The sequence below is a fragment of the Mytilus californianus genome, unplaced genomic scaffold (assembly GCF_021869535.1).
Source record: "Mytilus californianus isolate M0D057914Y unplaced genomic scaffold, xbMytCali1.0.p SCAF_4, whole genome shotgun sequence".
NCBI lineage: Eukaryota > Metazoa > Mollusca > Bivalvia > Mytilida > Mytilidae > Mytilus > Mytilus californianus.
Window position 1 is genome coordinate 107,882,622 of NW_026262690.1, and position 7,495 is coordinate 107,890,116.

Sequence of the window (7,495 nt, forward strand, 5' to 3'; positions counted from 1 at the left end):
ATTCAGCAAAAAAAAAACCACCAAAACTTTAATTTTAAGGATGTTCGCTCCTATTGGGTTTGAAATTATTGCCAGATATTCGAAATCCTCTGGTTTTATCCATGTAGTGTCATTAAAAAAATTTCCCCGCTAACCCCTACTTTTCTTTTTATGATTTTATTACAAATAGTTTAAAAAGCCATATTTGAAAATCTTATCAAATCCTTGTTATTTTTTCATAAATTTTAAAAGAAAAAGGGTGCCAATGTTAAATGTAAGAAAAGTCTAGAGAGAATTATTTCCCGCCAAATTTTCAATGGCTTATATCTCTAAAACAAGTACACGGACCCTACATTTTTTTCTGCTTTTTCAGTTCCTTTATTTATATACTATCAATTTATAATAGTCTTTTAAAAAGCTTGTTATTTTGAAACAGAGTAGCGAACATCCTTAACAGGGAACAAAAAAAAAAATATAAATGCACTATAAGATTCAGCATATAATTCAGTTTTTGATGAAATTAAGTTTGTTTAATTTTGAACCCTTTGGACCTCAGAGTAGGCCAATTTACATATGGGGCCCAATATCAAAAATAGTAATACAAGGTTGAGAACTCCCAAAAATTAAAGAAGTTCTTGTTTTATTAGAATAATTTATTTTAATAGCAATCTAATTAAAGAATGAACACATTTCTGAAGAAGGAAAACACGGACAAAAATCAATTCTTTCCAAAATATAAGGATATCGCCAAATTTTGTAGGTAATAATTATACATTTTCATTCTTGCAATTATTGAAAAGCCTAAATACCTTTAATTATTGATGATATCTTTCAAAATTTTAACATAACAAGATATAATCAAAGCAATTGGAAAATAAATGTATCGTCTGTAACGTTTCAAAGACCTCTAAAAACTGTTAAAAGATATTAGTAAAAAGGTTTTCCTTTTGAACATTATATGTGTGACAAAATCAGTTTAAATGGTTCTTATTTTGATAAAAGCAAATTATGTATAGCAAACTTATCAAAAGTATGAACGAATTTCTGAAAAAGGAGAACCCAGCCAAAAATCTGTTTTTCCCCAAAAAATTAATGTGTACAAATGCATCACCAATTTGTTTAGATACTAATTATAAATACATTATCATTCTTGCAATTGATAAAGACTAAAAAAAACCTTAATTATTGATGTTATCATTCATATTTCAAACATAACACTACTTCCGAGCAAATGGAAAAGAGCATGAGTGTGATTCCATATTTTTTATTCAGTACAGGACATCCAGAAGAGGTTACACAAAGAATTTCTTTCTAGAAACATACCGGTAACTCTTTCAGAACAGTGACCAGATTATAGGCATTATTCAAGTTGATTTTTCATTCAATTTGTTACATCCCTGTTTAAAATATTGTGCATCAGCCGGAAACCAAATGTGTCTACGGACAACGACGCCAACGACAACGATGACGACGACATGATAACATTATACGAACGCAATTTTTTTTTCGGTCATACAAAAAGTGATATTGCAGAGTAGATAGGTTTAGTCTGCAAAACTGACGTGCACATTGCTGCATCCGACTAAAACATGCTCCAAAAGCACATTCTGGATGTGTAGAAGCTTCCATCAGTGTAAATAATATTAAAAACAAGAGGATCTAAAGAGCTTGAGTCGATCACCTTGGTCTTTATGCATATTCAACAAATGACACTCGCCAACATTGTAGGCGAGAATAGAATTCATGATAAAAATTCTGTTTTGTTGATCTTGTATTGCTAATCATTTAGACTTTTTAGTTCTCTCTATCTTATTTAATTTTTGTTCAAAACACAAATGAGGGTTAAAAAAATCCTAAATTAAGGGCAATCACTCCTCTAAAGGGTGACAGTCTACTAACTGTATAGGCAAAATTTGTTTTGTTATTAGATCTTGTCTTGCTAATCAATTTTGCTTATTGGCCTGTCTACCTTTCTATTTTAATTGTCATAATATAAGGCACAACACTAATAAAATGGTAAAACTCTGCAATAAATAGCAATAACTCCAAAATGGAGTCATGGGACAATTTCCATCATAATGTATTAATTGTAGGTCTTGTCTTGCTGATAATATTTGCCGGTTTAGGTTTCTACCTATCTATTATAATTTTTAAATTATAAGGCAAAACACAAAGACTTGGAAAAAAATCGTCATCAAAGGGTCATAACTATAATAAGGAGGGGACTAACGAATTCAACCATTAGACTTATATGTAGAACATGTCTAGCTTATATTTTTTTCTTTATAGTTTCTGTCTATTTATTATAGTTAAATAGATAAAAAGTCACAATGAAAAACAAGAGTGCACACGCTGAAATGTCTCGCCTGTTTTACTGACCACTGATTTTATGCTGAAAGTCTTAAAGATAAAACAGTTTATTAAAAGCATTACAGAAACACATGTTTTTTTTTTAAATCTATGACAATGGTCAGACGGACATATACACCTTACAATTTTGGTAAACACCAAATAAAGTTGACCTATTGCATATGCTAATTGAAAAACAGACAAAAATACAAAAACTTATTGAGATGAACCATAAATTTTAGGACAAGTTAAGATGATACCTTCCAGACAGACATGTAAACAATGTACACCTTAACATTATTCTATACACCAAATGTAGCTGACCAATTGCTTAAAGTACTTGAAAAACAGACCGGTCGTACATCGCATAAGTTCGTGCTTGTGTCAAACACTTTATTCCAGTCATGTTTTTGTACCAATGCAACTGTATTCCACGATTCATGCGCTTTGGATATATTTCATAGTTCAAATTTCCTGACACAAAGTCATTGCAAAATTAAAACAATCAACAATTTTCTAAGGGAACGACCATTTTAACTTCAACAGGGGGTTATGTTTTTTTCGTAAAAAAATATTCTGATACTCAATTTGATGACGAAACAAAATATTCTGAATCCAGATTTTCCACATACCGTATAATGTTAAATTTGAAAAAAAAATGTGATTGATAGCGTCGGAAAAGTAAAAAAAACATTGTCCCTAAAAAGTGAGAAACGGAACAGAGAACGAAACAGAGCGATACGAAACGAAACATGGTGAAACGAAACGAAACACAGCGACACAAAACAACACACAGTGAAACGAAACGAAACACGGTGAAACGAAACGAAACACAAAGAAACGGAACAAAATCTGTATATTGAGGAACGACCCATAAAAACATCTTCCTGACGAGATAGTGTAGTATAATGTGTATATGTGCATAGCCGAAGATCATTGAGGGCGGTTTAGAGGGCCCTTATGATCGGAAAAAATCAAATGGTTTGCTTAAAAATCGTCAAAAAGATAGTCTGTGGTATGTTTGTCTTTTGAACAGTTACGCTTCTACCTTCCCCTCAACCCTGGATCTCTCTCTGCTTTTTTTTTACAAAAGATCAGATTTACTCCTAAGAGAATGTATGCATAACTACACAATTAATGGTTTATTCGAAGACGCATTACATAATTGACTTAATTTCACTGATTGCCGCACTAGAAAGAACGCATTACATCCATATTGTGCTCTGTATTTGTCAATGCTTTATAGTCCCATACGTTGTTATCGTTAATAATATTATGATATATTAGTATGTATAACTTTGCATTTTATCACGTCTTTTAATAATCTGCAATAGGTCTTTACCATTTATTGTTAATGAGTTTGTGCCAATTAAAGTATTTGTATTCATGAATGAAACACTTAAGTATTCCAAGTGAAATAACCATAGCCAAAATGTATAAATGGTATGGTCACTTTGCCACGGTAGTAGGATCTGAATGTTGGATCATTCACCCTATGTCCGACTACAACACGGTCAAATCCGACCTGCTAGGTTTAGAGGTGTAGGTCGATTGGCCATCTTGCAACCTGACGTCTCTTCTGAAAGTACATGTGACCTTTGAAATGTTTAAATCGTGTATCAAATCAGTTTAGAACTGAATAGTTTGCTTAAAAGTGACCTGGATACCCGAAGAAATTTTTAATCGTGAACTTGTGACCTCAGGTGATTACCCTACTGAAGCATCCTGTTTCTCCTTTATTTATATCATATTGTATGTTCGACTCTTCATATTCTACTTTCTTCTTTTAAATTAATTAACCCACGAAAAAGCTAATACATTGTGTTTTGTTATTCGCCAATTATCTTGACAGACGCATGTTACTAGCTAGTATCTACCACATTTTCAAAAGAGAAACTACGAAGTACATACGGTCTCTCCATGAAGTTGAAGTCGATGGAACCTGTTGCAAGTAGTTTAAAAGGATAATATGAATTGAACTTGTAACGAGATTATGCCTTGCTTGCTTTGCACCACATTAAAAAAATTTGCCATGGACTGCTATAATAAATATCTCTGAAACTAAGAGAAAAAATAATAAGAAAAACAAGAACATGTATCCAAAGAACAGTATCAATCGCTTAAAATATCACATTTACATGTTCATTGAGTCGCAAATTATGGTTCAAATAACTATTTTAGCACATATTTCAAAAAGACAATGTCATAACGAACTTGTCTATAGTTTCGAGTTGACTTGAACACAAAGGAAAGAACGGCCAATTATGTTTGAGACTGATATTCAGACGATCCACAGTAACAGCTATTCTAATTTCAATGTTTCCTCATTTTTGCACATGACAAGAAGCCTTAATATTTGACCAGGCTCCGTGTTGAAGACCGTACTTTGACCTGCAACGGGTTACTTTCACAAATTGTGACTTGGATGGAGAGTTGTCTCTTTGGCACTCATACCATATCTTCGTATGTGTATCTGTAGCATAGCTGACGCACCTAAGCCTCACATTTAACAAAAAAAGATGACGAATTGCCACTTATGCACGTAGATACCAATGTAAATGGTAAGTCCAATTTTCTAAGTTGAATGAAATATTCGGTATTGGCAACGAAGAAGGCGGAAAGTTTACACCAAGGTCTAGGTTTGCAATTATAGTAGCCTAAAATTGCCAAAGGACACCCTAAATCTGATCAGAAAACAGATAGAATTGTAATAACTGATGTATGAATAGTATTTCATGTTTGATTTGAACAGCCCTTGACAATAAGAGAACGATGAATAACAGAAATAATAATTTTCTTACGGTTGAATATCAATATGTATATTTTTTTAGTATTGTTATATGCTGCTGTTTCATCATATTACTAGGAAACGGTTATAGTATTTCATGTTGCTATTTCGATGATTTAGATATAATGAATAAACGCCTATCTATTGTTCATTTTTACCTCCAGATGTCTTTCGGTTGTTTGTGTCGATATGTTGCTGTCTCATTGACATGCTTGAAACAATAATTTAGAATATTGTTTAAAGTTTGATTGAGTATATTTTGGAATGTTTATTTTGTTTCAGAGAAGGCGATATTCAAACTTTTCATCATTAATGAATAAGATTACATACATGTATTATGTGCAATATTAAAGACCAAATCGTGACCAAAGATAATTGAATTATAAAGTATTGGTTTTTATTCAGTATGCTAATCTAATTTTTCAGCAATTGTAATATCAACAACCCTTATAGACTCTGGGTAGTTTAGAGTTTGACTCATGCATACATTTTGTTAAAGATAATATGTCTTCTGGTTGTTTTTGTCGTAGGGTTGCTGAAACATTAATATATACCCAACACCACCTTTTGTTCTCGGCCTTGCACGTGTTAAATGACGGAAATGGATAATAAGTATTGACAATTGCTGACACTCCTTTTACATGATTTGATCAAGGGCGGATTCAGGCAGGGGCTTGGCTGGCGTGTGCCCCTCCCCCTAAAATTTGTAAAGCATGGGTTGTCCTCAGCTGAATAAAGTATCTGAAGATACGACGAAAATAATGCCATCGCACATTCCATCCGTTTTTTTAACATTCAAAGTATATAAAACAGTAAGTTTAACAGAATCAGCATAATAACTAATCAACTGACTTACGGTTTATTTAAGTTCTATAAATATTAGGGAGCTAACATTTGATTTTTATGGGGGGGGGCTAGGATGAAAAATGTTGTCCTGCATTTTTTTTTAGTTGTAATCTTTGTCCTGCCTTTTTATTTTTCACTCTATTCGGTCCTGCATTTTTTTTTAAAGTTTATCCTGACTTTTTTTTACCTAAACTGTCATCCTGACTTTTTTTTTATTGCAAGTGTCTCATCCTAAAATTGAGAATGGATATGGGGAATGTGTCAAAGAGACAACAACCCGACCATAGAGCAGACAACAGCCGAAGGCCACCAATGGGTCTTCAATGCAGCGAGAAACTCCCGCACCCGGAGGCGTCATTCAGCTGGCCCCTAAAAAAATATGTATACTAGTTCAGTGATAATGGACGTCATACTAAACTCCAAATTATACACAAGAAACTAAAATTTAAAATGATACAAGACTAACAAAGGCCAGAGGCTCCTGACTTGGGACAGGCGCAAAAATGCGGCGGGGTTAAACATGTTTTTTGAGATCTCAACCCTCCCCCTATACCTCTAGCCAATGTAGAAAAACAAACGTACAACAGTACGCACAGTAAAACTCAGTTTAAGAGAAGTCCGAGTCCGATGTCAGAATAGGAAACAAAAGAAAATAAACAAAATGACAATAATACATAAATAACAACAGACTACTAGCAGTTACTGACATGCCAGCTCCAGACCTCAATTAAACTGATTGAAAGATTATGTCTTCATCATATGAATATCAAGCACAATCCCTCCTGTTAGGGGTTTAGTATTATACCGTCATAAAATATATGAGAAGAACATAACCCGTGTCATTCCAACAACTGGTTTTAGAATAAGTATGTTTAATTCCGATGCAAAGACCCTATAAGTGAATCAATATTAAAGCCAAAATATGCAATCTTTAATGACCTGACAACAGTATCGTAACTATATCCCTTCTTAATAAGTCTGTTTAAAGGTTTTGTTAGCTTTTGAGGTGAATACTGACATTTTTGAGCTTTGTAAAGAATATTACCATAAAAGATTGGATGTGAAATACCCGAACGTATAAGATGTCTGCATGTTGAGTTATATTTACGAATGATGTCCTTATAACGATGATAAAATTTAGTAAATGTTTTGACTAGTTTATGATATCGAAAACCCTGGTGAAATAATTTTTCAGTAATATATAAATTTCTCTCGTTTAAATCTAATACGTTGTTACATACACGAGCGAATCGTACAAGTTGAGATATATAAACACCATAAGATGGTGACAAGGGAACGTCACCATCTAAAAATGGATAATTAACGATAGGAAATGAAAAATCATCTCTTTTATCATAAATTTTTGTATTAAGCTTCCCGTTAATGATATAGATATCAAGATCGAGGAAAGGACAGTGGTCATTGTTAGTATTAGCTTTATTTAAAGTAAGTTCAACAGGATAAATTTCTTTAGTATACATACTGAAGTTGTCATTATTGAGAGCCAATATATCATCCAAATATCTAAAAGTA